Source organism: Ictidomys tridecemlineatus, chromosome 5 (genome assembly GCF_052094955.1).
Source record: "Ictidomys tridecemlineatus isolate mIctTri1 chromosome 5, mIctTri1.hap1, whole genome shotgun sequence".
Classification (NCBI taxonomy): Eukaryota; Metazoa; Chordata; class Mammalia; order Rodentia; family Sciuridae; genus Ictidomys; species Ictidomys tridecemlineatus.
In genome coordinates, this window is record NC_135481.1 from 99,312,240 (window position 1) to 99,328,285 (window position 16,046).

Below are 16,046 nucleotides of genomic sequence, written 5' to 3' on the forward strand. Positions count from 1 at the left end.
TCGACTCAGGAGGCTGGGTTGATATCCACAGAGCACCCATTAGGTTTTGGGCGGGATGCAACATGAATGGCAGGTACACTTAGTTTGTGGGGTCAGCTAGTTTAGGAGTCAGTCAGGCTTGGTTTAATCCAAGAGTCCACCACTGTCCTTTGAACGTGGATTTATTTATTCAACGGGTATGATTCTGGGTAGGGATATAGCAGGGAACACAGGTGGCATCTTGGATTTGTAGTGACCTTGAACAGGGTACATAATCCCTTTGAGATTCAGGTTTCTCATTCTGTAACATGGAAATCTTCTCCACCCCTCCCTGAAAAACCAGGCTGTGGAGACCCTGGAAATAGATCTTAAGATCACTTAGAGTTGAAAGTCACTATCAATAATTATGGCTTCTCAAGGAGGACCTCTCTCTTGTGCCTCTGGATGTCATCATTTGGCCACGTCATGCCAGTCTTCTCCAGTCCTCCCGTCTCCCAGGTACTCGGCAGATGACAGGCCCATGCCTTTCTGCTCCAGGGCAGTGACAGAGGCCTAACCTCATGACTGGCCACGGGAGTAGACATGAGAAGATCACGCAGACAAGAGCTCCTCAGGTGGTCCCAGGTGGCCCTCTGCAAGGGTGCTCACTGCACACTCCAGTGGACCTGTGCACATTGCTCCTCCACTTGAGACCTGGGAAGTCTCGCGGTGTCAGCCTCGTGGGAACCACTTGTCTTCCTGGATCTCTGGATCCTCCTCACTGCACAGAGCTCTGGGGGCTTGCAGAGGAGAGGGAATGTGCTCTCTTTCTTTTTCTGGGGATTGAACCCGGGGCACTTTACCACTAAGCTACATCCCTAGCCCTTCTTTTATTTTTTTATTTTGGGACAGGGCGTTGCTAAGTTGCCCAAGCTGGCCTCAAGCTTGGGATCCTCCTGCCCCCATCTCCCGAGTCTCTGGGGATGACATGTGTGTGCCCGGCTCCAGTTTTATTTTTTGCAGATGTCGGTAGTGTCATCTCACTCCCTGTGTGTATGGATTTTTGTATTCATTCATGCAACAAAGCTTTGTTGAGCTATTGCCAGATACCAGGGCCACAGACACAAATTTCTGCCCCACTGGAGCGTATGTTCTAGTGTGTGTTCCAGGGAAAGTGCAGGAAAGAAAAATAACCAAGCAAGTAACAAAATCATGATGTTTGATTGTAATCTAGGCTATGGATAAAGCAAAGCAGAAAGGGAGGTCTAGGTGCCCCATGACAAAGAGTATAGGTTTTAAATGGACTGTCACGTAAGGTCTCACTAAGAAGGTGGCATATAAATAAAGATGGAAGGAGGTAAGAGAGGGAGCCATGTAGCCATTTCTAGAGGAGCGTTCTAGTACAAAGACCCTGGTGGTCAGAGACGCTGTCCAGGCGAGAATGCCAGAGAGGGATGGGGATTGTGGTGGGAGAGGGGAAGGGCCTGTGTGCATGGGGAACATGGGTGTCCACAGAGTGGGTGGGAGCCCTGCAGGTTTTGAGCAGATGGTGGCATTGCCCATCTAGCATTTGAGCATGTGCACTCCACATCTGGCAAGAAAAGGGTCTCAGGATATGATAGGGGTTCATGCAAGGGGATGGTGGCTGGGACCTAAGCGATGGTGGAACAGTTGTGCCAATCATAGTACTCTCCTCAAATGCACGGTGTGGGGGTAGGCTATGGGAAGCACTTAGCACACTGCTTGGACTTGATCAAGAGGAGCTAATACAGTGTGACCAAGTGTCTCTCAAAGCTCTACCACTGAGCTACATCTCCAGCCCTTTTATTTTATTTATTTATTTATTTAATTTGTTCCACTTAGTTATACATAGCAGCAGAATGCATCAACTCATTGTACACAAATGGAGCACAACATTTCAATTCTCTGGTTGTACACGGTGTCTTTTTTTTTTTTCAGACAGTCTCATTAAATTTTCCCAGGTTGGCCCCAAACTTGCAATCCTCTCACCTCAGCTTCCCCAGTAGCTGGGATTACAGATGCGCACCATCACGCTCAGCTCCAGCCCTTTTCTGGATGATACAACACTATAGAGTGAAAGCTGATGGGAGAGACCTATCCAGGAGACCACAGAACTAGAAACCACAGACAAGGGCTCACATTCATGTTCATCTGCCTCAGAAGCCACTGTCCTTAACCAGAGTATTTCCATGGTGTCTAGCCAATTACCCAAGAATCTGGGACAATGTGATCTGAATGGCCATCCCGGAGGCAGGGCAGAGCACAGGTGTGAGAATCTTAGCCACCCTGGCTGATCATCACGAGTCCTCGGCATGAGCACAAGCAGGGTGCCAGGCTATCGCACAGGGTCATTGGGTGTTTGATCTTATTTAACCCCCAATCTGCAGGTCAGAAACCCAAGGCTTGACAAGATTTTCGAACTCACCTGTGACAATCAAATCTGAGATGAGAATCCAAGTGTTTCAGTTTTCTCTTACCGCATAATAGTTGACTTCAAACAGCCACTTATTATGTCTCGTGATTTTGAGTTAGGAGTCTGGGCAGGGCTCAGCTGGGGGACTCTTCTGCTCCACGTGGCATTAGCTAGGGTTACTCGCTCGGCTGCGTTCAGCTGGCAGTTGGACTGGGGGAAATGCCTAGAAGGCTTCACTTAACAGGACTAGCACTCCAGTGTCCCTCTGCATGGCCGCTCCAGGGTGACAGCATGGTGTCTGCAGGGTAGACAGTGTTCTAACATGGCAGCTGGCTTCCAAGGGAATAAAAGCAGAAGCTGCCAGGCTTGGGGCTAGCCCTGGGTTCTGACACAGTGTCACCTGCACCAATTCTACGAGCCAAAGCAAGTCAGGGGTTCAGTCCAGATTTAGCTGGAGGGGAAATGGGTTTTGCCTCTTGAAGGGTGGAACCTCACATGCATACCTGAATGGAAGGAGATGCTTATTGCCCACGTGGGGACAAACTAACTATCCAAGCCCCCTCACTGCCAGCCTTTTTCACATGCCCTTGAACTAATTCCAGGAAGTTCTTATTTCTGAGACTTGTTGATGGCTGCTAGGTCCCTGCCACAAAGCACATGTCCGTGTTTTGTCTTGACTGGTTCTCCCTCCCTGCCCCCCACCCAGTGACTCCCAATGCTCTGGATCTGACTTCACGGTGGCTTCATAAATACTTTTCTTGTCCCCTTGAGGGCAAACACTGCTTTTTTTCTACTTCCTAAGGCCTACCACTTGAGTGAACCTAAGCAGATCTTAGTCTCAGGAAATCTATGGGAACGTAACATAGAACGTGAACTTGCAGGCACTCAAGCCTGGGGGTCTCGTCCACATCGTCAGCTCCTCAAGACTCAGTCTGTGTCCACTTCCTTCCGTCTGCTTTGCAGACTCAGCACCTGTGTGGGTCTGTCCTGGAAGAGGAGCTGTGGAAACATGATTTTCTGGCAACACAGTCTATAAGCACAGGGGCCTTGGACAAGGGAAGAGTGTTACTTCTGTAGGACCAGGGGCAGCGGCAGCAGCTAAGAGGTGATTTAGGAATGCAGACTTCCATCCCACCTCCCGAACCAGAACTTATATTTTAACAAATGCCCAAGTGATTTATATGCATGTCAAAAGTATGAGACAACTAAAGTTAGGGGCTCCTGAAATAAAGAGAACAGGAACAAGTTGGAAGGACAGATGCCAGTTGATCCCACCTGATATGTGTGCTTGGAAAAAAAAAATCCTGATGCTCAGCATGTAGCCCAGATCAATCAAGCCCAAATCTCTAGGGGCCTCACCCAGGCATTATAATTTTCTAAAAGATCCTAGGTGATTTCATTGTGTGGCCAGGGTTGAGAACCACTGGATGAAGGTAGTTATTACTTTATTTATTTATTTATTTACTTTTGGCACTGGGAATCAAACCCAGGGGCGCTTTGCCACTGAGCTACATCCCCAGTCAGTTTTATTTATTTATTTATTTATTTATTTTAGTTCTCGGCGGACACAACATCTTTGTTGGTATGTGGTGCTTAGGATCGAACCCGGGCCACACGCATGCCAGGCGAGCGCGCTACCGCTTGAGCCACATCCCCAGCCCCTATTTTTCATTTTGAGACAAGAGTCTCACTTAAGTTGTTGAGGGTCTTAGGTAAGGTTGCTGAGGCTGGCCTTGAACTTGGGATCTTTCTGCTTCATATCCCCCCAAGTAGCTAAGGTTACAGAACTACACCACCATGCTGGGTGAAGATATTAGTTCTTTTTTTTTTTTTTTTTTGGTACTGGAGATTGAACTCAGAGGCAGTTGACCACTGAGCCACATTCCCAGCCTAATTTTTTTGTATTTTATTTAGAGACAGGGTCACATTGAGTTGCTTAGCGCCTTATTTTTGCTGAGGCTGGCTTTGAACTCGTGATCCTCCTACCTCTCCCTCCCAAAAGATATTAGTCCTAAAAGGGTGGTTTCTGAACCCTCTACATCCACATTACTTGGAGTGCTCATTAAAAATGCAGATTCTTGAGCCCCCTACCAGGTTTCTTAAGTCTAAATCTTAGGTGGGGCCCAGGAATCCACATTTTAAAACATCCTCCTAGTTGGTTTGCATGTGGAGGGGCTGGAGGCAGTTGGTTTAACATCATGAATCAGCAGTGACAACAACAAGGTTGCTTTTAAATGCTACAAATAATGATGTGCAAAAATTAGAAAATATAGATAAGTAATAACAGGAAACCAAAAAAACAATCACCACACTCCTACTGCCTCGAGACAACTGGAGGTACCCACTCAAAGAGGGAAGGAGACTTCCTCTCCGACAGAAACTGCTTCTCATTGCAGGGGTCGCCTGTGATTTGGGCTCTGTTCTGCTGGCAGGGTGGAGCCTGTCATTTGGCCTGGACAGAATTATTGCCTCCAATTACATGGTTGATTATCAATTACTTGTGTCCATGGGAGAGCATGTGTGCGTGTGTGCATTAAGTGTCTTTGCAAATCATTAAGGGTCGTAATTCTGGATTATCGTTGATTAACGAGAGGGAGGCCTGGTACCTCCAGCAGCCGGGATGGCAGCCCCGCAATTATGTCCCAGCTGATCAGTAATTGGTGCATCACAAGATGATTTCTCTCTCAGCTGCCTCCTCCCAGCCTCTCCTGCCGGCTCCACAATTAGCACCATTGCTCATTCCTTTCCAGCCCAAGAGGAATTCAGAGAGTGGCTTTCTGGCTGGGAGATGTTGTGGGGTTGGATGAGACCACCACCCAAACGGGGGACTGACGGCCGGCCGTGTGGGCAGCTGGCAGAGGCTTCATGGTCTGGGGTGTAGAGCCTGCTTGAGCTCCAGTATCCTAAGATGGGTGCCGCTTGTCATTCTTCCCAGCAAGCCCAGCGGCCATTGTCCTACTTCTCACCCAGCCCAGTCCACCCCTAAGGCACGGATTCAGGAAACTTGAGACCTGGAGAAGGAAAGAGGGGAATTGGGAAGGGGGTCACAAACAATAATCCAGAACAGTGTGGCCATGAGTCCAACCCCACAGAGCTGACAGAAGGGACCCCTTCCCCCATGGCTCGGATCCTCAGTTTCCCCGGGCAACACCAGCTTTTGTCTTCCTGAGACTCAGGCTCCCCTGGGTGGGGAGGGAGTGCACTGGGGGGGGGCATGCAATGATACTCCAAGGTAGCAGCCTCTGCCCTGGGTGTGGCACCGCATCCTGTTCTCCCCACTTCCAAGGTACCCTCCCCCCTTGGGCTTCCCTCTTTTCCCGCCCTGTGGGCCCCATCTGACCCTTCCACGAAGCGCCTGTCCCCTCCTCCCTCGCCCACGGGGGTGGCATGGATACAAGGGCTCCTGCCTGAGCTCCATTCCCGAGGAAGGGGGCTCTGGGCTCCCTGGAGAGCAACAGATTCCCCAGCCAAGCTCTAAGGAGGGCTTTCGAGGGCTGGGAGAGGATGGGGAGGGCGGGGCTGTTCCGGAAACCGACATAAAGAGGCCTGCGGCTGCAAGGCCACCAGGTAGTTTGTCTTCTGAGCCTTGCAGCTGTCTCGGCCATTTTCATTTTTATCTACTTAGGGTGGTCAGCGGGTCACGGCAAGCCAGAGTCCCGATGCTAATGACTCCGGCTCCACGTGGCGACCATTCAGGGAAAAGCTGCAGTGTTCTCTCTGCCACATTAATCAGAGGAACACATCAAGGGCTGTTGCATGGAGACAGCTTTCCTCCCGGCACCTGCCCTGCATGCTAATCAGCACCCCTCCTGGCGGTGAGTCAGCTCCAAGCCAGGCCGGCAGGGAGGGAAGGACAGAAGCGCCCCGTGCTACCCACGTGGGGACCCAGAGGAGCTGCAGCCATGCCCCCACCCCCGACACACACTGGGTGCCATCATCATTGAGGCCCAAAATTATGGGCCTCATTCCTCTCTTTCTGAGAAAGTCGATCTAAACCCAAAGTCTGGGCTACTTCTTTGTGTCTAGGTCCTGCCCTAACCTACCAGAGGGAACTTTCTAGAAGCTGTTTCCTGGATATTGTCTGATTAAATGCAAAGACCTCACTGCCAGGCCCTTTGGTTGCAATAAGACATCACCTTGGTGCTTCACCTGTGGTAGGCACCCTAGACAGATTAACGCATTCAATCCTCATGGGACCCTGTGAACTATTAATGCATACTACCTCTATTCCTATATTGTAGGTGAAAAAGGATATGCACAGAGAGGTTGAACAGCCAACCCCCTGTAACACAGCTGGGCTGACTTTGAACCTTGGGAGTGTGGCTCTGGAGGACATGCTCTGCTGCCTCTCATTTTTCTCCTAGTGCTCACAGAGCCCCCTGAGCTGGTGGTGACCATAGAAAAGCCTGGGAATTCTTTTGCATGCATTATTCATTTGTTCGCTCATTCCTTCATACAGCAGCTCTATGTTGAGCACCCGCCATGTACAAGGCACTGTATTAGGCACCAGGGAGATGCTGTAACAAAACAGACACGGGCTTAAGAGGGAGACCAAAATCAATTTGCTAATAAATGCAAAATGTGGTAAGTTCACAAAAAAGAACTAGATGCCCATGAAAACATGCAGTAGGGGCACCGAATCTCTTTTGGGAGGTCAAGGAGGCTTCAATTGCAAAAGAAGCAATGGCTTATACTGGTGGTTCTCCAGGTGTGATCCCTGGACCAGCAGCATCAAGAAACTTGTTAGAAATGCAAATCCACAGGCCCCCTCCTGGATCTACCAAATCTGGGTTTGAGACCAAGGTTTGAACCCTTCCCTCCTGGGATTCTGATGCTTGCTCAAGTCTGAGACCACTGGCTTCTGCAAAGGCCCAGCAGGCTGTGCAGAGGCAGGCACATTAAAGGGCCAGAGGGAGGCCTGCAGGGGGTGGTGGGCAGGGTGGCCTGAGAAGACATGGGCGGGGGCTGGGTGACACTGGCCTTGCAGGCACCAGAGACCATTCAGCTCGGCATCCTGTCCCACCCCCAGGAAGCCTGGCTAGAGGGCCCCCTGCCATGGTGTCCCTCCAGGAGTATCAGGTCACCCAAATAAGCAGGCTGGCCCAGGTGAGAAGCCGAGAGTGGCCACCGGAGGCTTCTAGAGGCTCTTTGTTGTCCGACCTTAGTAATGTTTTGAGTTCCAGGAAGCCCTGGTCAGATGATGAAGTCCGTTGCTGGGGGAGAGCCTCAGTGTCTAGAAAGGCGCCTGGGAGGAAATCTCCCTGTCCTCATTGGTGTTGCCCATGGTCCGAGGAGCCAGTGTTCCCTTGAATCCTGCTGGTCAGGGGCATTATGAGCTTAGCAGAGGGTCTCTAGAGGTGGAGGCAGCCCTGATCCAGATGTACACCTAGAAGGCCCTGGTCTGCAAGGGCAGGTGCCACCCACAAGGAGCCCTGGGGGCTGTGACTGCAGGACAGGCTGGGTGTGGTCCCCCCTGCTTGCTGGAGGTGTTAGCCCAGAAGTGAATCAGAGGTGGCAGCCAAACAGCCTCTAGATGCTGAGTCGAGTGGCATTTACGGGGCACCTACCTACTACGTGCGAGACACTGCAGGAGGCCCCATCACACGTCAGCTGGCTGTGGAAGCACCTGCTTTGCAGATCCTTCCTCTGTCATTCTGTCTATGAGCAAGGGTTCGTTGTTTGTTCAGGCTCCAAGTTTCAGGACCCAGCAGGGAGCAGGGAAGGTGCAGCTTCGTTATGGAGGGCAAGCTGGTGGGGAAGACAGAAATACAAATGTCCCCGAGAAGGAGCGATTGGTGATTTTAGGGCCAAGCACGAGAGTTCTAAGCGTTGATTTTTAATCAAGAATGATTCCTGCCGGGCACAGTGGTGCCAGCCTGTAATCTAAGCGGTTCGGGAGGCTGAGGCAGGAGGATCTCAAGTTCAAAGCCAGCCTCAGCAACAGTGAGGTGGTAAGCAACTCAGTGAGACCCTGTCTCTAAACAAAATACAAAATAGGGCCGGGGTGTGGTTTAGTGGTTAAGTGCCCCATGGTTCAATACCTGATACTTTCTCACCTGCAAATAAAAGAATGACTCCTTTTAAGGGTGACTTGCAGATAAAAAGAAACCAGGAGAAGCCACACTGGCTTTGCCATGGTTACTATTAAACATCCCGTAGAACGTGCCAGGGGTTGAGCATGTTCAGCACACAGGCCACTGTGGCATGTTCTCCAGCTGTCCCCTGGTCTTCACAGGGCATTTCTTTCTTTTTTTTTTTTCTGTGTTGGGGATGGAACCCAGGGGTGCTCTACCTCGGAGACACATCCCCAGCCCTTTTTGTTTTGACCACAGGGTCTCACAGCCTAGCCCCAGCTGGTCTTGAACTTGTGATCCTCCTGCCTCAGCCTCCTGAGTAGCTGGGATGACAGACCTGTACTCCCCTGTCCTGCTGGGGGTTTCACAGAATGAACGCAGCCCTGAAAACCTAAAGGAAAAGGTGCGATGAATATCGGAGGACTCAGACTTTGGGAATAGTAAGGAACAAACCCTAGAGGACTTTCCAAGCCCCGTGCTGCTCCTCCCCCTCCTGGTCCCTGCCACCACCCCGCTGGCAGATGAATTCGCTCTTCCTTATCCAGCTCTGAGAAAAGCACCACATGGCAGTTTCCTCCGACCTGCAGCCTCGTTTCCATCCAGCCCACTCTGATTTCCTCCCAGCTGTGGGTCTGCAGAGCAACCATCCTTCACTGAGGAACCTGGAGGAAGGAAAAGACCCACAGAGCGCTCCAGGTGAACCGCTGCTCTGCTCGTGTGTGAGGAGGTTTGCAGCAGCCGTGGGGATCCCACCCGTCTTCGGGGAAGAGACTCGCCTCTGCGGTACAGAGAGGCTGGAGACACTCTCACGGTCACGTGGGTGGTGATGGCAGAGCTGGGATTTGAGCCATCCCAACCATCAGACTTTGCTGGTTTGCTGTCAGAGAAAACCTGATCTTGGCTAAACGCTGTTGGCAGGAAGGGCTGAGAGCTTAGAAGGAACCTGCCGTTCTAGGCTGGAAGAGTTGAGGCTGGTGAATCCCAGAGGAGAGGCCAGGGCCTGGCTGACCCCGAGACTCTAATCAGCAGGGTCTGAGCTCACCTGGGGGTGGGGATGGGGACTCACAGGGAGGAGGGAGAGCAGGAAGAGGCTGAAGGCAGTCCTGATAAAGAGCAGGCAAAGGAGGGGCCGGCACCCCTCTGGAGACGCTGAAAGCTGGGTTCCCCTTGGGCTCCCCTTTCCCTATTAGGGGTCTGGCCACTGCCCCTTCCATTCCAGGCTTCTATGTTCCTGGAGTGAGGGGTGTGTCTCTCTGAAACCTGCCTTCAAGGGATGAGCTATCTTTAGGAAGGTGAGGGCCTGGACCTTGTCTGGAGCTCGGCCCTTACTGGTGGCCAGGTTACCCCCTCCCCATGTCTGTGAGCCTCATCTGTAGCATGGCATGGGTGGGGAAGGGGTGCAGATGAGCTGGTGTGTCAGATACCCAGCGGCACTCCTGACACAGAATGGGTGGGGGATCCATGTGTCCCGCCCCCAGACCCCTGCTTCCTTCTAGAACCAGGAAGGAAGAAGAAAGACTCCCAGGTCCTTCATAGGCCTGGCAGCCACACAGGTCTCCAGGGCAGAAGGGCTCCTCCCTTGAGCAGGGCCATGGGGGGCCACAGCCCCTGTGCCAGGTCCGTCAGGATTCCGTGGGCAGTGCCATGCTAGAGTGTGAGAGGCCCTAGCCTGGCGCTGGAGACTGTTGTGACTTGACTCCTTTAAGGGCAGGGTCACTTCCAGGCAGAGGTCAGAGTGCTGGCTGTAGCCTGGTCCTCGTTGGCCAGCATTGCTGTAGCCCTCAGCAGACACAGAGGTGGGAAGAAGCTCTTCTGTCCCCTTTCTGTCAAATGCCAGGGGTTTCTGTTCTTGGGGCCACTCCAGTTGAACTGGGCTAACTGGGCTGCACGAAATAACCACACGAGAGACACAAATACCTTTTTCTTTGGGGTCACTGTGATGGCTCCTCTGACCTTAAGGGTCCGTAGAAAGAGAGAGAGCGCGAGAGAATGCGCTGACCCCTTTTATTGAGGAGAAGCTATTCAAATGAGGCAAGGGGTCAGGTTTCAGGGGGCTGAGTCTGTCTTCATGATGTCCACTGTCAGCAGGTTGACTGACACCTGGGTAGGCCACGCCCAAGGGCACAGTAAGAGAAGGGGACACACACAAGGCACTTCCATGGAAGATTCTATCCTAGACAGGGCAAGGGATTATATTACAAAGGAACAGGTGAGCATAGCTTCACCCATGGGGCTGTAGCAAGACACACCCATGCAGGAGACACCAACCCTCGGACCCAAGAAAGGTGGGGAAAGCTCTGCCACATTTCTGGGACTGAGTGCCTCAGCACCCAGCCGGGGAGTGTGACTCAGTCACGTGTAAGGTTGGCCTCCCACACCAAAGATGGAGGCATGAGTGGGGGCGGGGGCTAGAAAGGAGCTGATTGGACATCACTGCCCCCACCTGCCCCCTCAGGCTTGTTGGACTCCTTCCCATGTATGTCCCCTGCTGCAGCCCCCCACCCCCCATGAAAATCTTCTCACACCCATAAGCTGCTTATATGGTGTCTGCTGGACTCAGATCAGAAGTCTGGAATGGCTGTGAAGATGTCATTGTCCCCTCCAGCATGGCAGGTAACGTCTAGCTCCCCAACCAGGGTTTTTTCTTGCAGAGCAAAAACTAAGGGAGCAACTTGAAGGGAGCTGATCCTCTTTTTTTTTTTCCTTTTCTTTTTATATTGGGGATTAAACTCACAGGTGCTTTACCTCTGAGCTGCATTCCCTTCCCTTTTCATTTTTTACTTTGAGATAGAGTCTCCCTAAGTTGCTTCGGGCCTCACTAAGTTACTCAGTCTAGTCTTGAACTTGTGATCCTCCTGCCTCAGCCTCCCCAGTCTCTGGGATTACAGGCATGAGACACCACTCTCAGCTCTTTCTTTTCCTTTTTAACCTAAGTCAGTTTTTTTGTTTTGTTTTGTTTTTCCTCCATGGGGGAAAAAAAAAAAAACCACCAACAACAACATTGTGAACACAGAGGAAAAGAGAAAAAAGTGAAAACTTCCTTTTATTCCTATTTCTAATCAATATCATCATTTTTCCCAGCAATAACCTACATGAGCAATTTTCTGTGTATTATCCAAGACTTTTGTTTTTAATTTCTATTTCATGTAGTACTGGGGGTTGAATCCAGGGGCACTGAATCACTAAGCTATATGCCCAGCCCATTTTATGTTTTATTGTTTTGATACAAGGACTTGCTAAGTTACCCAATAGCCTTGAATTTGTAATCTACCTGCCTCAGCCACCTAAGTCTCTGGGATTGCAGGCATATGCCACCATGGCTGGCCTACCCCAGACTTTTCCAGGGTGTTCACACACATGACACATCTACGGGGGTGCATGCGAGGGCAAATGTCAGGATCTTTGTTTTGCTTTGATTTTGCATAAATCGTTCTGCAAATTTTTCCCTATGACAGTATGTATACCCTGGACATTTTCTCATGTGGACATGTATGGAGCCTCTTTTTGTTTTGTTTTGTTTTGATTTTCTGCATTCTAGTCCATGGGTAGATGTAACACGGTTGATTCAACATTCTGCTTCCTCTCCCGCCTTCACATGGGGTCCCCTTGCTGCTCTCTAGGGAGCATGGGTCAGAAGGCTGGTTTCATGGCGAATGGTACCTCTGCACATTTCCAGGGGATATTATCCACATTTTGAATGTGGATAACTGATGGACTGACTGATGGGCAGGGTGCCCATTACCCAGGTCTCTGTGCACATGCGTGTGTGGACCTATCAGCACTGAGACTTCGGGTGGAACCCACAGGCAGAAGTGCAGGAGTCCCACGCTTGGTGGACCCTGCCACAGTGTGGGAGGGCGGCTGAGGGCTTCTGTGCCTGCACAGCCCCCGCCAAACCAGTCCCCCCAGCCCACATCAGTCACGTGGCTGCTGGCTGGGCTGCTGTTTCCAGGAAATCGATTGCAAAGACCAGCGATTGTCAGTGGCTCGCACACAGGAGGCCATCCAGGGAGTAGATTAAATTGTAGGAGAAAATCATACTGAGCTCAGGAAGGCTCATAATGGAGACCCTCCATGACCTTTCTGGAGGAGTTAAAAGAACACAGGCAGATACACTTTCACCCTGCTTACCACCCCCAGCCCTCCTGCCAGGAGAGCAGCCTCCTGCCCTTAGAGTAGATGCTCCTCACGCAGGGCAAGAGGGCTGCCTGCCCGTGCACACCCAGGGAGGCCAGCAGGGGCACTTGCTTCCCTGCAGGGGGGACCCAGGTTGATCATCAGGCCCTGAGTTTCCCAAGGTCACTGACCCTCCTTCTCCATCCTGGCCCCCTTTTGCCTTCCCCTGGAGAAGCTGTCTGGCAGCCGAAGGTGGCGGTGACCCTTCTCCACTTGTTCCCAGACAAGGGCTCCTCTCAGCTGCGTCCAGCCCGCTCTCCACCCCTGCACAAACCCAGGTGCTGGCACAGTGGCCTCAGATCTGATTACCCACCTGGAGACCCCTGCCCTGCATCCCCAGGAGGAGCGGGGCCTCGTGGAGGGCAGCGTGGGCGAGGGCGGCACTACGTGTACAAACACAGCATGCTCCTAAACACAGAGAGGGACCCGAGCCTGGTTTCAAGACAGCCAAGCCAAGACCCCACCCGTGTCCCTCATCAGGATTGCCCTCCAGTCCCCGACCCACCCCTTCATCTCTAGGTCCCCAGCCACACACACCCACACCTGGACCTGCAAAGAAGACCCAGCCTTAGCTCTGAACTTGGGAAACACGTTTGTCTTCTGTATGCCGCTGTCTCCCTGGCTCGCCAGGCCGGCCTACCTGGGGTGCCACCACTGCGGGGGCAGAGGACTCTGTGTATGTCTCTCCACTTTCACAAGCTCCATGCAGGGCCAGGCCCAGTATGATTTACTAATGGGGAGATGGAGGCTCAGAGTGGGTAAGTGACTTAATCCAGGTCACACTGCTCGTAAGTGCTGAAGACAGCTAGCCAGGCACAGCCAGACTCCAGGAGCCCTCACCAGCGCTGTCCCTGCTCCCGCTGGACTTCACTCCCTCTCAGTAAAGACAACCAGGCGGAGCTGCCACTCATGGTACCCAGATCCACGAGGGGTCCTGATGGAAGACCGCCCCTCCCATCTCCCTCCATCTTTGAATTCTGCTCCCTCTTTAGCAGATGCAGCCCCAGCAAGGCCGGAATGGCCACCCTGGTTTCCCAGGGCTGTCATCATGATGACCTCACTTGGCTAGCAGGGCCTGACCAGCTCAGCCGGGGGATGTGGGACCTCTCTGGGCGGCGTCTCCTATCTGGGTCCAGGTTCGGGTTTCTTTCTTTTCTTTGGGGTGGAGAGGACGGCCACATTCCGGAGGGGCTTGCTGCCCTCCCGTGGCACAAGCCTGCCTGGCTGCCACCTCCTGCTGCTGCTGCTGGAGGCCCAGTGGCCAGCAGTGGAGGGGGGAGAGCAGGAAAGGGTGGGAGCAGGCGGTGGGAGAAATCAGGAGAGGAAGAGGGCTGGGCCGTGGGACCTGGACAGTAACAGCGAGGATCCTAACAAAGCCAAGAGTCAGAATCCTGAAGGCAGCTGCCAGGAGACACTCAGGTTCCCACACCCGTCCATCATGGGGATTAGTAAACCTTATTAGTTTTACAGGTGATGACCCTAGGCTCAGTCATTTATTCAGTTTTCCCAGCTGGTGGGTGACAAAGCCAGGATCCTAAGTGACCCCAGAACCCTAACCATCATGCTCCACTGACAGAAAGGAGCAGATTCTCTTCTGTGACCAGCCCCTGCCCCCAGGACCATAGGCCACTACCCATTTCCACCCTCCCTTCCGTGTGACTTTGCCCTCTGTTCCTCTCCCCTCCCCTCCTCTGGCACCGTATCCTGCCTCCGAGGTCTACGTGGTCACGTGGTCAAGGGCATCCCAAGGGTCTGTTGGAACACTGTGTTCTCATTCTGAACAGCTCTGGGTCTTACTGGCCTTCGATCTTGCCCAAGGCCTGATGTCCAGCCCCCAGCCTGGGTGCAGGTGCCCAGGTCACTTGCTGCTAAGTGGAGAGGCTGAGTGCCGGGTGGTTCATCAACTGCCAGATGAGGGCCCACGGAGCCCGTGACACCAGTGGAGGTGGCCTGGAAAGATGTCCTACTAGATCATTCAATTTTTTTTAAAAATCAGGTTATAAAGCAGTATTTTATTAGTGAAACAAAAGTATTCTCTGTTTTTAAGCAAAGAAAAAGGGTATTTACCAAGATGCTAACAGATGATTGTTGTCTTCTCTTGGCTTATCTGTGCTTTCTAGTTTTTCAAGGAACATTGATAATTTGCATGATTTTAAAAAGCAATAAAATAAACCAATCCCAGGCTGGTTGTACTCCTTTCTGTCTTTGTCCTCACCCCGACAGCTCTCCAAAACATCCTCATCTCCTCCCCTCCCCCTCCTCCTCTCTCCCTCCTCCTCCTCCTTCTTCTTCATCCTCCTTCTCCTCATCACATTACAGTTTTTCCAACCGCTAAGTACTAAGCCATAAGTACTTAGGAGCAGGAGCTGGAGCTCTGCACTGCATTGTTTGCTTCTGCAGGTGGCGCTGACTTCCAAGGGCAAGAAGCCCCCAGGCCAGGCAGCCCTGCTCCTGTGGGTTTGGGGCCAGGGCAAATGGCACAGTGTGGGATCCTCTCTCCACTGCTGAGGTTAGGATAGGCAACATCTTGGAAAATGAAGAGCGAGGAAAAGGAAAGCACAGAAGTCCCTCATCCTTCATGAAAGAAAAAGTGATGCCTTAGACAGAGCTATGCTGGCCCCTTCCAGAAATTTCTGAGAAGGCCAGAACCTACTATGTGTGTGCCTGTCCCAGACTCACTCTTGCCCCTCATTACGCCCTGCCCCCCTGGTACAGGAGAGACAGCCGGGGCATAGAAGACACAGGTTTGCAGGGGGTAGGTTCCAGAATGCCTTCCTGGAGAGAGAAATAAGTGTTAGCTAGCAGAGTCTTCTTTTCCTGGTGTGTACACTGCCTAGTCTCTGGAAACAGGCTCCCTTCAATCCGCGGCACCCCTCTCTGTCAGGAGCAGAGCAGCGACACTCTTGGAAGAGGGCTGGCTTTCCTGAGCTCTTGCTAGTTTAATGATGAGGCTCCCTGTGTTAGCCAGCTTTTCATCACTGTGACAAAATACCTAAGAAAGTCAACTTAAAGGAGGAAAGATTTATTTTGGCTCAGAGCTTCAGTCCATGATCAGCCAACTCCATGGCTCTGGGCCTGTTGTAAGGCAGAACATCATGGTGGACAGTGTGGTGAGGAATCCTGCTCAGCTCACAGCAGCTGGGAAGAACGGGGTGGGAGCCGGGGGATGTGGAGGAAGGAGCTGGGGACAGATACAGACACTAGGGCACATCCCCAAGGATCTACTCCCTTTAAGTAGGTCCCACTTCCTGCAGTTTCCATCACCGTCCATTCAGCTATGAATCCACAAGGAATTAATCCATGGATGAGATCAGGGCCCCCAAGATCCAATCACCTCTCCAAAGCCCCACTTGCCCTGGGACCAAGCCTTCAACACAGGGACCTCTAGGGGACATTCCAGATCC

At 52.1% G+C, this 16,046-nt stretch overlaps 1 long non-coding RNA gene across 1 annotated transcript; it reads right to left on the minus strand.

The window, feature by feature from the left end:
* Window positions 1-3,916: 3,916 nt before the first annotated feature.
* LOC120886268 (uncharacterized) lies at window positions 3,917-8,465 on the minus strand. Its single transcript, XR_005729108.2, has 2 exons — window positions 7,960-8,465; window positions 3,917-5,403 (listed from the first exon to the last, which is right to left on the minus strand). It is a non-coding gene; the product is annotated as an uncharacterized LOC120886268 (long non-coding RNA).
* Between the last annotated feature and the right edge of the window lie 7,581 nt (window positions 8,466-16,046).